The sequence below is a fragment of the Toxotes jaculatrix genome, chromosome 15 (genome assembly GCF_017976425.1).
Source record: "Toxotes jaculatrix isolate fToxJac2 chromosome 15, fToxJac2.pri, whole genome shotgun sequence".
Taxonomy (NCBI): Eukaryota; Metazoa; Chordata; class Actinopteri; family Toxotidae; genus Toxotes; species Toxotes jaculatrix.
The window spans coordinates 24,826,332-24,846,145 of NC_054408.1; the positions used below are offsets into that span (position 1 = coordinate 24,826,332).

General features: G+C 42.7%; 1 non-coding gene across 1 annotated transcript; it reads right to left on the bottom strand.

Moving 5' to 3' along the window:
• Window positions 1–7,247: 7,247 nt before the first annotated feature.
• trnas-cga lies at window positions 7,248–7,320 on the bottom strand. Its single transcript has one exon. It is a non-coding gene; the product is annotated as a tRNA-Ser (tRNA).
• Between the last annotated feature and the right edge of the window lie 12,494 nt (window positions 7,321–19,814).

A 19,814-nucleotide genomic window follows, 5' to 3' on the forward strand; every position in this document is an offset into this window, starting at 1 on the left:
GAGAGGATCCATAGAGAGTTTGCCTTAAGTCTGGAGTCCACTAAGTGAAGTAAGCAAAACCATCCTCTATTTCTCTATTCCTCTATGTCGGACTTAATATCTATCTATCATTTATCCTGTTAGAACATGGTAGTCACTAAATTTAACTTTATGTAAACATTATAAAAAAAAAGAAAGACATGGGAGGTCCATTGCATGGATTATATGCCCCCTTTTTAATAAGTGCATATTAAAATTCAAATTCACATTTTACTACACACACTAAAATGACATTTACCGTACATCCAGATTTTTTTAATTGCAGATGTATATATCTTATTTGCATGTACATTGTGTACACATTTACAGTTTCTTTTACAAATCTCAGTACACTTGCAAATCTGTCTACACATTCATACATTCCTTCACACATTCACAGGTCAGACATTTATGTCCACACACCTACACATTACCCTTTTTTTTCCATCATTCAGACTTCAGACCCTGCTCACTGAAAGAACAGGTTTTAGGAATTCACAGTCAAAGTGAATCTATAAGGTTCTGATTATTTTTTGTTTGGCCATCATACTCCAGGATTCTGCAACCAAGTATGAAATGTGACCTCTTTATTTAGGTTTACAGGAATGTGTCCACTAACCTTTGGTCCTCTGAAATTGGCAGTCGATCAATTTACTATAATTACAACATGGATCACTTTCCACATCTGAAAATACTCACTGATTTAAGATGAGAGTTTGCAGTTGAAGTCCATAGTCATGTAAGTCCATAGTCAGAGTTCAGAGTACACTTACAGAGGGAAAAATAACAGAAGTCATAACTGTAGGTGTGTACTCTCACTTCTGTAACAACTGGAAAACACACTGTCACAAAGTTGAAAACAGATGTTTTTTTCTGAGCTCATGAAAAGATGACATTTGTACAATCTGTATGTTTTGGTTTGGAGTGAAGGGTCCGAGCAATGGCTGTATTTGTTTTTAAAACGTGTTCAGGGTTTTCAACACATTTCCAACATCTGTAATGACTGATGTTATGTAATACAAATTATTTTCCTCATTATTTTATGATGTGGTGCTTTTGTATAAGGCAGAAGAAGAAACAAATTGAGCAAGCATTTGAGCCTCGAATGGTTCTGCCGGTGTCCAACCTTGAGAGCAGACGAGGCTCATAATTTCACAGAGCATGAATGTGACTGTGAACGACCTTAGTTTAAAATGAGATAAGGACACCTAGCACTGCTCTGCACAGTCAGACCTGGAGGGTTGAATACATTACCATATGAGCTTCAATCCTGTTTAAACAGATTACTGTCCGGTGAAACCACACAAGCCTCCTGATACTTTTACCTCAGAATCAGGTAGGCTGTGAACTGAGATTAGCTTTTTTTTTTTAAGCTAAAGGAAAAACTGACATTCTCAATGTGCTGGAGGGAATAACCTCAGCTTGACTCGATGTAACGCTGGACTTCCAACATCATTTTTTATCTGGGGTTAATACCCTATGACTTACAAGAAAATAAAGAAAAGTCTTAATGGAAACATTTCACAGCATGTTACTCTATCCTTGACATGGACATGAAAAAGGACAAATCAGATCAACAATGATTACGACTTATTTGTGCCAGTAATGCAAACCAGAATGAGATGGCACTGTGACTAAGTCTGGCTGGTCTTCGCTGACACAGTGCAGCAGATGAGGCAGTGAACTCGCAGGATTGTTAGACCTTCTTTGTTCAGAAGGGAACCAAACCAGATCCCAAAACCTGCCACACTGCACATGGCAGAGTATGACAATTATATTAATAACAATAATAATAGTAATAATAATAATAATAATAATGAAGGATGACTGTCTGGGTGATGCAGCAGGAGTGCAGTGTGTTGTTAGCTTAATCACATTGTGTTTGTCTATACTCGTGACTTGACGATGATGATCAGATGATGTTTTATGACCAATTCATATAGAAACAAGATCATTCCACAGGGTTCACATACTTCTTATCTCATCTTGGGTACTTTTCTTGTGAATGTTCTCCGTCATCTACAGTAAAAGTCAGTAGTTTCCAGCAACATGTCTTCAGATTGCTCACAGTCCTTCAAATGAAGCAACCCTAAAATACATGAGGCAGATTATCTGTAAATGATTCTGTTGAACCTGGATTTTAAAAAATGACAATAACAATGAATGTTTTTTTGTTTGTTTGTTTGTTTCTTCCACAGGCTCTTCACGATGCTAAAGGCAGATCGATTACAGATGATTTCTCAGTGAGACCCCTCCCAAATGACTCCCCTCCGTGTAACATCAACAGTAAGAAGTGCTGCAGTGTTTGCAGATCCAGACGCACAGATTTGGGTTTAATACTCAGGATGAGATTCAGGGCTCCTGGTGTGAAGCTCTGCTTCATTTATTCCTTGATGAATTCATCACCCATTCCGCGGCTCGGTGCTGTCGTCTGAATTCCTAAACAGACGACATTAGCATTAATCTGCATAGGAGCTTTAAAGAGCTGCGACTCAACAGTGCACTGTGGAACACTTGAGAAAAACAGAGCTGTGAAAAGTTGGACAGCCATCAGATCAGGAATCTATAAATATTCAGCCAATCTCCATTTCAAACATGAGAGTGATTACGGCTGCTAAGTGATTTACGGTCAATCAGACGAGCTGTTAATCATTTCCTTTCATGCTTTGTGTGAACTTGATGAGAAGTCATCCATAGGCTCTGTCAGCTGACACCGTGTGGTGGCGTCAGCGCCACTGATGTGAAAACTGTCTGCGTCTGTGATCAGGTCTAAATACGAAAAATGACAATGGTACGTTTTACACAGCACCACTCAGGCACGGAGTGCAGCACAAAGTGTTTTACATAAAAGAGAACTAAAATAAGTTCAAGCTAAATTAAGTATGTGCTAACACTATATAATTTATTGACAATTACATAATATTATGCACAAGTTAGACATTAGTTTCACATTAGGAAAAGCAATTTAGTGGAAGTGGAACTGCAAATACTTGAGTTTGGTCTTTTACAATCGTCTGGTGAACTGAATGATGTTAGTTCCAGTTCATTCCATATGTGGGGAGCATCCTATTTGAAACCACTTCTTCCAAACGTAACAGAGCTAATGTTGAAATAATCTGTGACCTGACACTGCAGGTCCTGTATTTATATGAGACCAGAGAGCAGAGGCAGTGAGGCAGTGAGATAAATAACATGTACTGCAATTCCCTTCTGTCAGTTAAGGAGGACCAGCCCACCTTGTGATAGGAGATGCAGAGGTGAGTATGGAATTTATTGACTGTGATAAACTGCAGTGCACTGTCACACACACATCATCGAGAGGCTTTAAGGTGGAGGGAGAGGCTGCATATATACAGTATCACCATCACTCAAGAGCAGACAAACCTGCAGACTGTACAACCATATCTATAAACCACCAAAAGAGAAGGATGATGTCTTTCAATACAAATTTTCTTAAGTTTGCTTGTCTGGTGTTAAAGTGGGTCTTAAAAGTGAGAGTTTCTAACATTCAGCTGTTTCAGTTAGAGAACCCTGAGCAGTGTGGAGAGGGACAATAGGCTGTGACCTTAGCACACATTCTGTTTTGTCAGAGTTTAAAACAAGCTTATGTTTGATAAGAGAGATGTGAAATGTATTAAAAGTGACTTCAACTTAACATGAAGGACATCTTTTCTTTTGTCCTCTAACAGCAGCCGATGTCTGGTCGTGAAGATTGTTTATAATAGGTGAGTGCACAGAGTCTAATGGAGCCTCTCCTCCCATTACTCCTAAACCGAGTGCTCTCATCTGCCCCGTGTTTTCTCGGAGTAAAAAGGCTTTCAAAGTTGTCCAGAAGCCTTCAGAGCTGCGGGGCGACAGATCGGGTGTCCGAAGGGCTGCAGAGACACACCGCAGAGAGCCGACCTCATTATCCCGGAGCAGGAGGACTCCCTCCTCTGAGAGGATGTGGCTACTATTATCTCTGTCACCTGACACAGGGGACTCAGCTGCCATATATCACCCTGCAACTGCTGCTGCTATGTGGTTTGCAGACACATCTGGCCCATCTCCGCAATGAAAAACATATTATTGTAGTCACAAGAAAACCACATCAGATAGTGGAGCTGCCAGGGAGCGAGTTCCTAAAAAACATGGAGACTCACCGCTAAAAGCAAAGAAGACATGGAAGCTTATCACCAGGAACGGATAATGGAAAAGAGAGAGATTGTATAGTGTAAGTATTATGTGTTAATGTTGTTTACATGCACTCATTCCCAGGATATTGATCTGAACATGTTCACTCTTTACCTTTATGTTGCTGAGGCATGTGAGGGCAGCGGTGTTCAGCAGCTGTCAGCTCCATCATGAGCGTGGAGGTTACAGCATTTCCCTGAGATGATGGGTCATTAACCAGCAGCACTCTGGGTGACTGCAGCCTCCTCCCTCCTCCTCCAGCCACCATAAAACCATCAGCAGACAGAAGACAGAAACAGCCTCAGTCTAGGTCAGGGAAAAAAAAAAAACTCTGTCCTCCGGTGTGGCCCCTGAGACCTTCTCTGTAAGATGATGTAGCTGCCGTAAAAGTCCAGTGTATTTTCTCCAGTCCAGTTTATTAAAACGTACTTTTGTAGCTTAGTCCGTCATGTCTGGTGGTTTGTGTGTGGGTCTGATTTGTCCATCCACAAAGAAGAGAGAAAATGTGTGGATAATTTTAAAAGTGTATTAACTACATTGAGTAGGATGTTGTATGACCCAGTGTAACCTGCTGAAATGAGGATGAGCCAAATGATTCTTTTATGTTTGAAATTCGACTGGACTCATTATGGAGCCTTCATGTCCTCGACCATCTGACCTGCTGGACTTCAAACAGCTGCTCTCCACACTCTCAGCTGATGCACTGAAGCCTTTGAAGTCAGCTCGTTGGAGAAGAAGACAGAGTTTGATCCTCAGCTGCTCTGGACCAGACCAAACAGAAGTTTTAGGAAAGTTGTTTTTGAAATTTAAATCAGCTGAACAGAAAAAAAGGAAGCACAAAATCTAGCACAAAAAAAATGACACATCTGTGTTGCAGTAAATGAGATTTTTTTTTTTTTTCTTTTTGTACACTGCAGTGAAGTGGGTACATCGGGCCTGTAAGGGATGTGCATCAGAATATTCTTGGTGAGCAGGCGGTCTGTTGTTTGGCAGAAACATTTGCAGTATGATTTGTTTTGCTGACATTTTTTGGCTTTAAGAGCATAGTTTTACATGTTTGCAGCTCATTTATGATTAATGAAGAACAGATCATCTGTGGTTGTTCTTTACCCACTGCAGCAGGCTGTGCTGTCTAATCTTTATTTTAAGAACAACTGCAGCACTGATTGTCTTCCTATACAGATTCAGAGGAGGTGTGATGGAAAATCAGAACTACTTCTGCTAAATGCAGATAAATACTGTGTCAGTTACAAATGACTGGCATCATTAAATTTTATAATTCACATCAGCTTTAAGAAGTGTGAAATTCACTTGCATATAAAGTATATGTATGTTGTTTGCAAACAAGTGAATGTCAGGCCCCACACCTGCAAAAATAGACCCACTGTACGATCAATACCACATAATCAGGATTATATCGTTATGTCATCAGCAGTATTGATTGGTTTTTTAAAAAAACTTTGAAAAACCAATGCAATCTGGTGTGACTTTCACTGTGTGACTGCAAAGAGGTCAAGATGGTCTTTTAACCTGAACTGAAAAAATAAATGAAATTGGTGTAAGTGATGTCTATAAAACCACACTGAATCAAAAGACAGGCATGTTTAAAGAGTTCAAAGCTTCCAGCTGCTCTCAGGTCCTCAGGAAGACTGTTCCAGCAGCTGGGAGCATAAAAGCTAAAAGCTCCTTCCGCAAAAGGTTTTAGTCCAGCACTTTGGAACTGTGAACTATGAACTGGTTCATAGACTGTAAGCATGAGACATCCAGTATGTGTCAAGACCATTAAGTGCTTTAAATACAAGTGAAAGAATTTAAAAATCAAAACAGAAACTGACAGGAACCAATGCTGGGAGGTGTAATGTGTTCTCTCCTTCTGCTCTCGGTCAACACCTGGGCTGCAGAGTTCTGAATCAGCTGTAGCTGATATATACCATTTTTAGGTAGACCAGATAGCAGAGAATTACAGTACCAAAGACCACAAAAAAGGTTGCCTGCTCGTTGACTCGGGGTAAGGAACTTAAGTTTGCAACCTGTTTCTGTCTCTGAGCTTTAGAACTTATAACTTTGTGACATCCAGACATTAAAATCTAAAAAGATAAGAGGACCACCAGTTAAAACAGCGTCCAACAGCCCGGTGTGATTCCTCTGTCTATTTAAAATCATTATCTGATCAACTGTATCAATAGCCTTTCAGATCGAGTAGTACCAACTGAAGGTTTATCTCGGTTTGAGTTAATAGCACTAATTAATCAAATGTGTACTAGTTTTTCTAAAATTTTCCTTATCAATGTTAGATTGGAGATTGCTCTGTAGTTGCTGGGTATCAAGGGATCAAGGCCTTTTCCTTAAAAGAGGCTTCACAAATTCACACTTAAATGCTATAGGGAACACGCCTTAAACGGTTAAAAACTATACAGACCTCCTCAGACAATGAAATAAAAACATCTTTAAAAAAGGAGGTTGGGATGGGGTCAAGGGTGCAGGTAGAGGGTTTCAGTGTTGCGACGATTTCCCTGAGCTTCTCAGCATCAGCCAGGCTAAAACTGTCCAGCAGCGCTTCACACTTCATGCTAGGTGTTTCTTCAGCATATTAGTATTGTGGAGTGTACAGATATTAGCCCTGATGTTGGCTGTCTTCTCTTTGAAGTAGTCTGCAAATTCATCACATTTAGAAGCAATAAGATGGTAGCTATGGTCTGTAACAGGGTTAATGAAGTGAGGGATAGCATTATAAAGCATTCTGGAGTTGCCTGTTCTAGACTAAATAAAATAGCTTGGTAGTATAAACTGCTGTACTATAATTTAAAAAAAAAATAAAATCTCTGCATGCACATCTTTTAGTTTTGGAGCATATGCACTCTGAAATCTGACAGTCGCTATTTGATTTAGTTGTTTCATGGTTCTTTTGTGGCGTGTTCCTCTTTGTAATTGTCATGTCATCATCTGCCGCTTATCTGGGTCCAGGCCCAGGTCACAGGGGCGACTCCCACCCAGTCCACAATACACCGAAGTCCTATTGCACCTCCCACAGGTGGTGAGCCCACGGGAGGTGGTACCGTCCGGAGTGGGGCTCAAACCCACGACCCCGAGAGATCGAGTCTCATGCTCTACCAACTGAGCTAACCGGGCGGCCTCTTTGTAATTGTTTTTCTAATTTTAAGTAGTACAACAGGGTCAGGGGCTGCAGTCAACATATTTTAAAAGCATCAAGGAGACTGTCAGCTAAGGATGGAGTAGATGTAAATCTGGATCCTAACGAAATATACAAAGAAATTTGAGGTCATCTCAGGAAGAAGACAGATTTTATTTTACCCCTTGCATTATATTTTGCATGAAAGCATGTAAGAAATTCAGAGAGCTCAACCAGAGAAAGAGACAGGGTTTTGTCAGTCTGTAAATTGTTACATACAATGGGGATGGCTGGCAGATCAAGCTTACTGCGTTATACTCAAAAGAAGAAATTGCTCCTAGGTCAGTGTTTCTACCCTTTAGAGTTACAGTAGAGTATTGCAGCTGTTTCCCTGCCTTTCCTACCTTCTCTACAAGAGAAAACACATGATTTGTGGGTCAGACTTCAGCGATCAGGCAGAGGGGAAGAGACCACATCTGTGTCACAGTGGCACAGGTGTTTTTAATGACAGTCATTCACTTGGAGAAGCTGAGACACTGTGGAGAGTGTCTGCAGATAACATTCATGAACCCAGAAGGCTCAGGTGAAGACCTTTGTTCTAAAACACAAGGAACGTTCCCAAAAGATATTAAAATTTTATATAAGTCTGTATGAGTGGAGCCATGTCTGCAAGCTGAGAAGTCTACACCAATCCCACAGCCCAGTGTAGGAATTGGACCAGAGAAAAGAAAAAGACTTTCCCCGAAGGTTTCTTTCAGCAAGTTAAAAAGATGGTTAAAAACTTGTTTCAGCAGTTCAGGCACTTAACTTAGTAGCAGTGGAACAGTTTTTCTAAAGGCTGGGGATTTTTTCAGCCAAATTGTTCACAGTAGGTCCAAAACAACATTGTCTTTTTTCCAAGTTTTGCCTTACGTGCCTGATGATGGAATCACAGATGATCATGTACACTGTCAGAGCAGGGGACCCAAGAATGGCGTTTGCCACGGTGCCCAGCATTCTAACACCAGGACACCTGACAATCATAACCAGTGGGGATAAGTAATCTGTGGGCTCAGCACTGTCCTTTTCCTGGGCCACTGTAGTCAGTATCCGTGGCTCCTTCAACACAGTTGGTTTGCCCAACCCTTCCGGTGCTAATGGCACATTTCAGCAAAAAAAGAGGTGATATTATATTTCCAGCAATGAAACCTAAGGTAGAATAATCTTTTCACTTATTACACAAGTTTCCCAAAAACCCCTCTCTAAAGTTAGCAGGGTACATGATGACAGCATGCTTTATATACAGCACACTCAATACAACCCAAGGGGGAGTGAAGTAATCTCAGTATACTTTCCCAGTGTCTCATAGTGACTGTGACATTCATGTTCTGCTCTTCACACCAAGTGCAATCTGAGTCTTTTCACAATTAGCACTGCTGCTGCTGCTGCAGATCGATACTTTTAAATTATAGATGAGTGTGTTAATTGGCTGCAGGGTGTGAAGAGTGTGTCTGGTTACCTCAGTCATCCAGATGCTGTTAAGCTCTGCTGTCCTTTTAGAGACGTGAGTTAGTAATCTTAAGATAAGATAAGATAAGATAAACCTTTAATAGTCCCACAATGGGGAAATTGCACTGTTACAGCAGCAGAAAAAACACTCAGGATTTACACAATAATACACAGTAATAATAAATACTATAAACAGCAAACAGTATGAAAAAGAAGAAGAAGAAGGCTGCACATAAAGCACCAGTTATTAAGTCCAGAACAGAGTATGTGTGCAAGTGGTTTTGTGCATGTGGTTTGCTCAGCACAGCTGGTTGTACAGTCTAACAGCCGCAGGAAGGAAGGACCTGCGATAACGCTCCTTCACTGTCTTGGGGTGAAGAAGCCTCTCACTGAAGGAGCTGCTCAGTGCAGTCAGTGTGTCCTGCATGGGGTGGGACTCATTCACCATGATTGATGATAGCTTTGCTACCATCCTCCTCTCTCCCACCACCTGCACTGGGTCAAGGGAGCAACCCAGGACTGAGCTGGCCTTCCTGATCAGTTTGTCCAGTCTCTTCCTGTCCGCCGCAGAGATGCTGCTGCTCCAGCAGACCACACCATAGAAAACGGCTGATGCCACAACAGAGTCAAAGAAGGACCTGAGGAGCGCCCCCTGCACTCCAAAGGACCTGAGTCTCCTAAGAAGGTAGAGCCTGCTCTGACCCTTCTTGTATAGGGCATTAGTGTTATCAGTCCAGTCCAGTTTATTGTTCAGGTGAACACCCAGGTACCTGTAAGAGACCACACTCTCAATGTCCGTTCCCTGGATGTTCACTGGTGTTGGGGGGGGGTGGCTGCGTCTGCGGAAGTCCACCACCAGCTCCTTGGTTTTCCCTGAGTTGATCTGGAGGTGATTCCGCCGACACCAGTCCACGAAGTCCTGGATCAGTTCTCTGTACTCCCTGTCATCGTCGTCTGTGATGAGGCCGACGATGGCAGAGTCATCGGAGAACTTCTGCAGGTGGCAGTTGGTTGTCCTGTACATGAAGTCTGCCGTGTACAGGGTGAACAGGAAAGGAGCCAAGACTGTTCCCTGTGGAGCCCCTGTACTGCTGACCACCATGTCAGACTCACAGTCCTTTGTCCTCACATACTGTGGGCGGTTGGTGAGGTAGTCCAGTATCCAGGTCGAGATGTGGTGATCCACTCCCGAGTGTTCCAGCTTGTCCCTCAGGAGCAGCGGCTGTATGGTATTGAAGGCACTGGAGAAATCGAAAAACATGATCCTCACAGTGCTGCCGGGCTTCTCCAGGTGAGAGAGAGCTCTGTGCAGGAGGAAGATGACAGCGTCCTCCACTCCAATACCAGGCTGGTAGGCAAACTGCAATGGGTCCATCGACGGCCTCACCAGGGGGCGGAGATGGGAGAGTACTAGTCGCTCCAGTGTCTTCATCAAGTGTGATGTAAGTGCCACAGGCCTATAGTTATTGAAGAGGTGGTTCGGGTGCGCTGTCTTAGGCACCGGTACCACACAGGATGTTTTCCACAGCTGTGGAACTCTTCCCAACTTCAGGCTGAGGTTGAAGACATGCCCCGCAATCCCACAGAGCTGGTCTGCACAGGATTTGAGGAGCCTGGAGCTGATTCCGTCCGGACCCGTAGCCTTCCTCGCGCTGATCCTTCTGAGCTCCCTTCTCACCTGGTCTGTAGAGAGGGACAGATTGGAACATGGGGACTGGGTGATTGAAGTCATGAGGGTAGGGGGGGGGGTGGCTGAGCGGGTTGGAATAGGAGTAGGGGCAGTGGGGGGTAGTTGTGAGCTGGGTTCTGCAGGAGGGGGGGTGGGGCAGTGTCCTGGAGGAGCAAGGGCAGTGGGGGGTGATTGTGAGCTGAGACCTGCAGGAGGGGGGATGGAGCAGTAACCTGGAGGTGCCGACAAGGGGGGCTGCAGCAGAGGCAACTGGGGGGAGGGAGGGTTGGGTGACTGGTCAAACCTGTTGAAAAACAAGTTCAGGTCGTTCACCCACTTCTGATCCCCCACAGTCTGAGAGTCTGGTTCCCTGTGCCCTGAGATGGTTTTAAGGCCCCTCCAGACTCCACAGATGTTGTTCCTCTGCAGCTGGTCCTCCATCTTCTTTCTGTAGCTACTCTTCCCTTCTCTGATCTTCCTCCTCAGCTCTCTCTGCACCTCCTTCAGTTGCTCCCTGTCGCCTGACCTAAAGGCTCTCTTCTTCTCCTTCAGGAGAGCCTTTATGTCAGCGTTAATCCATGGTTTGTTGTTTGGAAAACACCGTACAGTCCTGGTGGGTACAGTGTTGTCCACACAAAAATTAATGTAGTCCGTTATGCAGTGAGTCAGGCTGTCAATGTCCTCCCCGTGAGGATTGCAGAGTTCGTCCCACACAGTGGTTTCAAAGCAGTCCCTCAGAGCCTCCTCAGACTCAGGGGACCATCTTCTTATAGTGCGGGTCACAGCTGGTTGTCTGTGCACAAGTGGTTTGTACACAGGCAGGAGGTGCACCAGGTTGTGATCGGATCTGCCCAGAGGAGGAAGTGGTGATGACGAGTATGCCTCCTTGGTGTTGGCATAGAATAAGTCCAGTGTCCTATCTTCTCTGGTGTGACAGGTAACATATTGTGAGAAAGTGGTCAGAGTGGACGATGGAGACACATGGTTGAAGTCCCCCGAGATAAGGAAAAGGGCATGAGGGTGCTGTGTCTGCAGTCTGCTGACTGCAGAGTGAAGGACATCAAGGGCCGTGTCGCTATTTGCAGAGGGGGGGGCATACACCGCAATAATAACAACATGCGAGAATTCCCTCGGTAAATAATATGGCCTCATGCTAATAGCTAGCAGCTCAATGTCCTTATAGCAGAGTTGTTCTTTAACAGTGATGTGCCCAGGGTTACACCACTTGTTGTTTACAAACACAGCTAGCCCTCCACCCTTCCTCTTACCGCTCTCCACTGTCCTGTCCGACCGCACCAAGAGAAATCCATCCAGGGCTATGTTGGTGTCCGGAGTTAGCGCGTTCAGCCATGTCTCCGTAAACATCATGATGCTGCTCTCTCGGTATTCCCTCTGGTGCCGGGTCAGCGCCGCCAGCTCGTCCATCTTGTTGGGAAGAGATCTCACGTTCCCCATGACTACAGACGGAAGAACCGGTCTGTATCTTCTCCTCCTAGCCTGACGCCGAACTCCGGCACGACATCCCCGTCTCCTCCTTCTCAGTTCACGGGGGACGTCGGGTCTCTCCTGGGGCAGCACCGCTGTGTTACGAAGCGCCATCAGCTGATCCCTAGTGTAAACAATGGGTCCATGGCCGCGATCTCCGGACGCAAACACGGACGACAAAAGTAATAAAAGAACAAAGACCAGGGCAAAAACTGCGACTTTGGTCCTCATAGTGCAGTTAAGGTAAAGAGAAAAGTTTAACTAATAGATAAAAACTATTAAAAAACTAATAAGAGCTAAGAAAGGGAAAAAAGCTCAACGGTGAGCAGGAGCTGCTGTAACTTGCGGCCACTCGGGGGCAGCGCAAGCTCTGAATGGAGATAGTTGAAAATAATGATAAAAGTTTGTGTGTTATGCTACCAATACATTTTTTCAAACAAAACATGGTGCTAAATGACCTCACAAGGGTCAAAAATACCTTAGCCTGATAAATGCAAAGTCATGAATTTCATGAATAGAACAGCTGACGAGCTTATCAGCAAATCAGTAGATGGTGATTTCTGTAACCTTAGAAACAAGCTTTGGGAAAGTGGCACATTAATGTGGAAAATATTTTATTCAAAATATTTTCTTCAGTTCCTTCAGGGACCAACTCGGTTTACTGGACTCTGACATACAGACTCAGAACATTGTTGAGTGTTGTTTTCACTGAAGTGAAAACATCAAGGTGTGGAGGAGCCTGACTCAGGAATCTCAACCACATTCAGGGGCTCGAGGAACATGACCACTTGGACCAAGCTGCTGCCCCTCAGAGCAACGGGGGCCACCAAAAAAAAAAGAAAGAAAGGTAAGCAGAGCCTTTTTGGTGAATCTGCATATACTGACTGCATCTGAGAGCATTGTGTTTCTGCCCAGGTATAAACTGTAAGTAGCCTCTCCTCTAAAGAACTGAAATTGCTGAGGAAAGAATCTGATGTGATGTTGTATGTGTGAAATTATCTTCTCCAACGACACTGTGATGATCAGCTCCTAAAGGGACCGTATTCTGAATCCCTTGGTTTGTTTTTGAACTTTTCTGTGGACGTTTGCAGCTTCTGGACTCTTGTTTAGTTTCTCTAGTTCTGTTAGTTAGTTCTTGTTTAGTCAAGTCAAGTTATTCTTGTTTTTGTTTCTTCAGCTTTGGTTGGGTATTTCCTGTTTTATTGTGAAGTCTTGTCCCTGTTGTATCTGGTCTTGCTGTACTTCCTGTCTTTGTCTGGTGTCTAATTGGTGTCACCTGTTGCCTTGTATATATAAATCTTGTTGTTTCCCTGTGTCCTTGTCAGTTTGTTTGTGTCTGTACCTGAGTCTGCCTGTGTCTTTACCTGTGTTGATTCTGGTGTATGCTTCTGCCTTGCCTCCTCAAGTCCACTCCTTGTGTTTGTTGCTTTTCTTTTCTTTTCTTTTTTTTTTTTTTTTTTTAGTTGTTTAAGTTTTGTTCTCAAGCCCTGGACTATTCTAGTGATTTTTAGTGTAATTAAAAGACTAATTTTCTCATCGCCTGTCCTGGTTTTTGCACTCCTCTCTTCCCTTGTGTTCCTGGCTGCCCGGTAGACAATGTCTATATTGACTTTCCAAAATGCTGAACAAATTCAATGATGCCCATGATGCAATAACAAGAGGAAGCCAAACTAGTCCAACCTTGGTGTGTTGGTTGTGCCTGACTCCTCATGAGTCCATGTTGCAGCACCATTGGAATGGGAACCTTGGGTACGAGCTAAGTTAGGTAAACTACATTGCAGCCTGATGTTTGATGAACATCAAAGACACAAATTCAGTAAAACGGGGAGTTAACATGCCATTGCAATGACAATATCCCCTCAAGCAACAGATACAAATGGGTGCACTAATCAAAAAATCAAAAGTCCATGCCAATTTTTCCAATTATAAAGCCATAATCTTGCGACTACCATTTGGCCATGATTTGAGAGCCATCAATGCTATTGAGGCAGAAACCCAAATAGTCCCAAGCCCAAACACATTGATGTGTGATTGACCTTACATACCAAGGTCAACAATATACAGTATATACGCCAGAATGCCCCAGGGTTACTGTGAAAGTCCATTAGTGTTCAACAGGGCGCTGGCACAGGTTTTGCAGAACCTACACATATGATGTGTATATTTTCACTGCAAAGAAAATGATTAATTACTCATGGATTCTCATTCTAAATGTATTTAAACTCTTTGAGACAAATTAGCAAAAACATTTTCCAGGCAAAAGTCTTGTTGGCGTAACACAGCAGTCTGCTCTTAGGTTTCCCAGCTAGCAGTCTCATTTGGAGCCCAGTTCAATCTAAATTCTGGGCTGGTCTGCTCATAAACTCCTTGGTTAATTGGATGACACTACCCTTCAGTCAGTTTCAAGGAGAGAAAGACAAAAACAAACCAAAGCGGTTGGAAAACTTTTTATCAAAGCTGGTGAGTTTCTGAGGCTCAGAAAGTGGCACAGACACTGCCCTCATTTCCACAACTGGCAGATTTTCTCTGACTGTCTCTTCAACTCTTAGTGCTGTTTGTCCTTATAAAAACGTCACTGACAGAGTGTTTAACCCTTTCATGCATGGTGTCCACGACGGGACAGATATATGGAAGCCATTTTGAACCATTTCAGTTGTAGTACCATGTCCCATCCACTCGGTGACAGACCACAAAAGTGTTGTCTACAGTACAAAATGAATTATATATATTACTTTGTAATTTAAACTTGAATGCATGAAAATGGTTTATGTTCAGCACACAGCAGTTCCCATCTACAATACATGTTATTTATGTCAGAATAAAAGTTTTAAGTCCAGGGGATTTAAATGCTTTGACGTGCTAAGGAATGTGTTGTCCCTGCATATTTACAGCTTTTACAATACTTTAACACCAACCTTTTCTTCAGTTTTGCCCTCAGTGCTGATGTGCTGCAGTGAGCATATTGTCTCACCTCTGGTTGCCAGTATTTCTGTGTTGGTGGTAGCTTTTTTTTTGTTTGTTTGTTTGTTTTGCTAGTCTGTCTAAAACCCAATTACTTTTCCAATTTTCTTTATTACAGCAACTGATTACCCGTATATTTAAACTAGTTCTTCTTTGTTTACAAGCCATTGAACTCTGTTAGTTACTTTGACTTAGCAGTTAGTGATGGCTTCCTTCTTACTCTCCTGCCTTCTGCCTCCTTTAATGATAATGGCACGTGTAATAAATGTTGCTTATTTGCCATGATGGAGGTGGGGCTCAGTGAATTGAAAGTGTGGCTCTGCACTATTGAAACAGAAATGTTGAGAATTAAATTGAATGTGGACTCTTGAACATGAGATATCTGTTATCTAAAGCTGTTTTAGTAAACAGTCTAATATCAGATTATCGTATTGATTTAGGCTGTCCTCCTGAAACCTGGCTGTGTCATGAAGATTATGTCAGCCTTCATAAATCCCATTCATTCACATTGTTCGAGGTACCAGCCAAGGAGGTAGAGCTGCAGCCACTTTCAACTCTAGCAAACCATATAACTAAAGTCAATCATAACTCATTCCAAAGCCTTGTTTCTAGCCTTACTTCTATCAGTTACAGTGTACCATGCTACTGACCCATACCATAGAGTTTAATCAGGTTTTGTCCTTAATACCGATAAAGTAGTCATCGTAGGTGATTTTAATATTCATGAGGACATCGATAATGAGCCTTAGCTCTGTTTATCTCAGTATTAGACTCAATTGGCTTCTCTCAAAGTGTAAATAAACCCAGTCATTGTCTTAACCACACCCTTGACCTTGTTCTGTCATATGGCATTGAGATTGAACATGACGAATCTAATCTCATCTTTTATCGTATTTTCTATTACTTAACTGAGAGATTTGTGGACGAAATCCAATGCTCTTGTACACTTCTATCTGAACTGTTGTGTGAAAGTACAACACTGAATAGTGCAACTTTTGATGACTAACGGCAATAAATGTCATCAGTCTATATACTCAAAGACAATCACATTGTGACCTTGGGACATTGTATAATTGTGTGTGAATGTAGAATGTGTTACTACAGGCAACAACGAATAACTATAAGAAACACCGGACATTTTTCTTTCACAGTCGAGCTTTGTTATGGTGTTTACAGATCAGTAATTCTTTAAGTTATGTTGACATGGTAACTTACAGGATAAAGACTATTCCAGGCAGATTACTACACTAATCACTATTACTTTAATTACTTTTGTAATTGTCTTTCTCTCCAGAAACATATGCTTGACCAATGTTTCACATAATCTGTTGTTTCTTATCCTACTTCCCATTCTCCCCATTTCAGATCAGATTCCTGCTCGTACATGTGTGGTGGTGAAGTTTTTGGTTTAGAGGCAGTTATTGTGGTTATATTCAGGGTAGAAGTAAACCCAAACTTTATAGTTATTGCCTCACAAACAAGGAGGGTGATACCTGCCCAGGTCTGTGGGAACTGACCAATCAGAGCAGACTGGGCTTTTTTGGGGAGGGAGTCTCGATCCAGGTGTTTTAGCCACCTATAGACTTATATCTAATGTTCCCTTTCTTTCTGTGATCCCTGAGAAAGTTGCCAATCAGCAGTGTGACTTTCTACAGAACAATAATTTATTTGAAGATTTTCAGTCAGGATTTAAAGTGAATCATAGCACAGAGACAGCATTAGTGAAAGTTACAAATTACCTACTAAGTGCATCAGACAAAGGACTAGTCTCTGTACTTGTTACATCTTAGGGCTTCATTTGATACCATTGACCATCACATCCTACTACAGAGACTGGAACATTTATCAGACTGATTTCAGTTTGTGTACATTTACGATGAATCCTCAATATATGAAAAAGTTAGATAAAGACTTCCACAAGGTTCAGTGCTTGGACCAATTTTTTTCACATTATATATGCTTCCCTTAGGCAACATTACTAGGAAGCACTCCATAAACTCCCAGTGTTATGCTATGTTATATTGTCTGATGAAAAGAATCACTTAGCTAAACGTCAAACATGCCTTAAGGACATAAAGACCTGGCTGACCTGCAGCTTTCCAAATTATTGTAATTGGCCCCAAACACCTCATAAAAAAATGAGCTAATGATATAATTACTGTAGATGGCATTGCCCTGGCCTCCAGTACAGCCGTAAGGAATCTCAGAATTAGCTTTGACTGGGACATGTTTTTTAATACCCATATAAAACAAACGTCTAGGACTGCCTGTTTTCACCTATGTGACATTGCAAAAAATCACTTTGTAACTTTTAGGTTGGATTATTGCATTTCCTTACTATTAGGCTGCCCCAACAAGTCTCCTAAGATTCTTTAGCTGATCCAGCATTCCGACCGGCAGCAAAGATTATACAGACTGGGCAGCACTGTGCAATCTGTGGGTCAAAGGAGGAGGACACAAGTTAGCGTGTTCCGCTGGCGCTCATTTGGCCTGCGCCTGCGAGGAGCTCCCTCCCCACCAGACCCACTACACCACACCGTCATCTCCTGGCGACATAGTACATCTACCTCAGAGGTAAAGACTGAAGAATATAAAATCACCTTTGTAGTGATTTAATGATTAAACAAAAAAATAAGGGGTGTTTTTTTTTTTTAAATAAATACTATTTATATGGCATTTTTCCAACCTACTACACTCTCCCCTGCTTTAAGAGATGTCTCCGGACATCTTGAACTACCATAAGTTGTGTCCATGTTCAAAATGCAAAAGTCTAATAGTCAATATACCGTCAGTGTCATTACTACAACTATATTTATCAATCATGTCTTTTGTCACAAGTCTAACATGTCCATATTTAGAGTGGGATAGTAACAAGGGTCAGGAACATGGTGGTACCAGGGCACAGAGTAAGGGACACAGGCAGCCATTACATTTGCTCCTGGCCTCCAGGGCTGATATGAAGGATGTCCGAGGTGCTCATAAGTGAGCACTTCCCGATGTTTTGGTACTCTGGTCGACCTCCTCAGAGAAGGTGCTGGTTCATTTGGCTGGAACTCTGGAGCTACACTAATTACTGCTACTACTACTACTACACTAACAGCATGTAATTATATTATCTCAAAACAATAAACTCTCTGCCTTCCTCGTTAAAAGATTAACCTTTTCCCAACACTGACCAGATGTATGTGGCTGCTGAACTCAAAATGTCTGTTCTCGTGTAGCGGGAGCGGAGGCTTAAGGAAAGAGGTGTTGTAACAATGCCACCTGGGGAATTTCACCCCAGGAAATTACTAAGCTATACTGAGTATAAAGTTACAGGTTCTTTAATACCAATCGGGCAAGAGACAGTGTAGGAGGGTTTAAAAGAAACACTAACTTTATTTAACACAAAATTGAAATACCAAAAAGAAAACTACAGATCAGGCACTAAGGGGTTAGCCACCATAAAACTAGCATTTGGGCCGCAAAACGCCGCACTCCACAGACCAACAAAATCAGAACAAAACAAAAGAATAAAACAGAACAGCAGTACAGAACAGCATAAAACAGAAAACAGAACAGCAGTGCCTCCCAGGAGTGGTAGCCAGTGGCAGGCCAAGCAATGCCAGGACTCACTCTCGCCTGGGCATGCGGTGCAGCTACGCGGAAGATTAGAGGGTTCGGGCCTCAAAGGCTTGACCACGCAAACGGATACGCTAATGCACTCGGAAGAAATCCAGCAACACAATCCATCTCCCACAGCACCAGCAACCAGGTGCGCTGGATATGTAGAAACAGGTGCCTCGACAGCTGCCACAAAGAACAACTATTGCGTCTGACTGAAAGAAGTCACAGCCACACCAAACAAAATGCTCTGCCACGCCAGGCCACAGCCACCACGGGGGATGAGCGGAACAGGAAGAGGAACCGAGCATACCTGTATATATATAGGGGCGCAAAGCACCTCCCACAACTGTGTGTGCCAACAGCTGGCACAGTGCCGTATAGTGGCAGGGAGGGAGAAGGTCCTCACTCGCTGAACCTGACAACAGTTAGAGTCCAGAACAGAACTTTGCACAAGCAAGTTCCTCTTTCACTCTACCTTTCAAAGACTTTCAAAGAGATAGACCAGATAGAATGAAGGATGTTGTTCACCCTCAAGTTTCCTCTGGGCCTCTTAAAATAGGCAAAGAAATTCCAACAGGAAATCCAAAACATGAGGTCGAACACTGTTAATGCTGCTCCCCACAGCTTTCCAGCTTTTTACAAAGCTCAAGGGAGACTGCCTCGCTTGAATCCAGGGTGACAAACAAAGTGCTAAATCACATGTCTTGTAGCTGTTTGTGTGTGACATGTCATTGTGATTGGCTGAACCAATCACAACGGTTGCTGTGCTGTGATATCTTCCCTGTCAGACAGTGAGCAGACAAACGCTTATGTTAATTCAGCCCTAAAACCAGTCAGCTGCCACTGTGAACTTGGCTGAACACGCTGCCTTCTGGTTAGTAACGCTGAATGTAAATGGAAAATTTATTTATTTAAGTTTATAGGAAAACTCCAAGGGCAGCTTTAAATAGAGTTGGTGATCCTTATTTTAAATTCAAGATTGCAAACAAACCTTATCCTTAAGGATAAGGACAGAGATCTGCAGAGAACTGGGAATGACCAGCAGTTCATTAAAAGATGTCTGTCTAATAAGAAACATGTCCTTCACTGAGTCAGTAAGCAACTCAAACATAAACCATTCTCAACATTATCGTGTGTTCAAAATCTAATCCTTCCTCCACAGCAAGTTAATGATGTAAAGCAGCAACAGTCAGGTGAGGCTCAGGGTCAGTACAGGATGTGAGGGCATTAAATCTGCTTTGATGAACTCAGAGTTATACCTGAACAGACAGTAATTATCTGTGT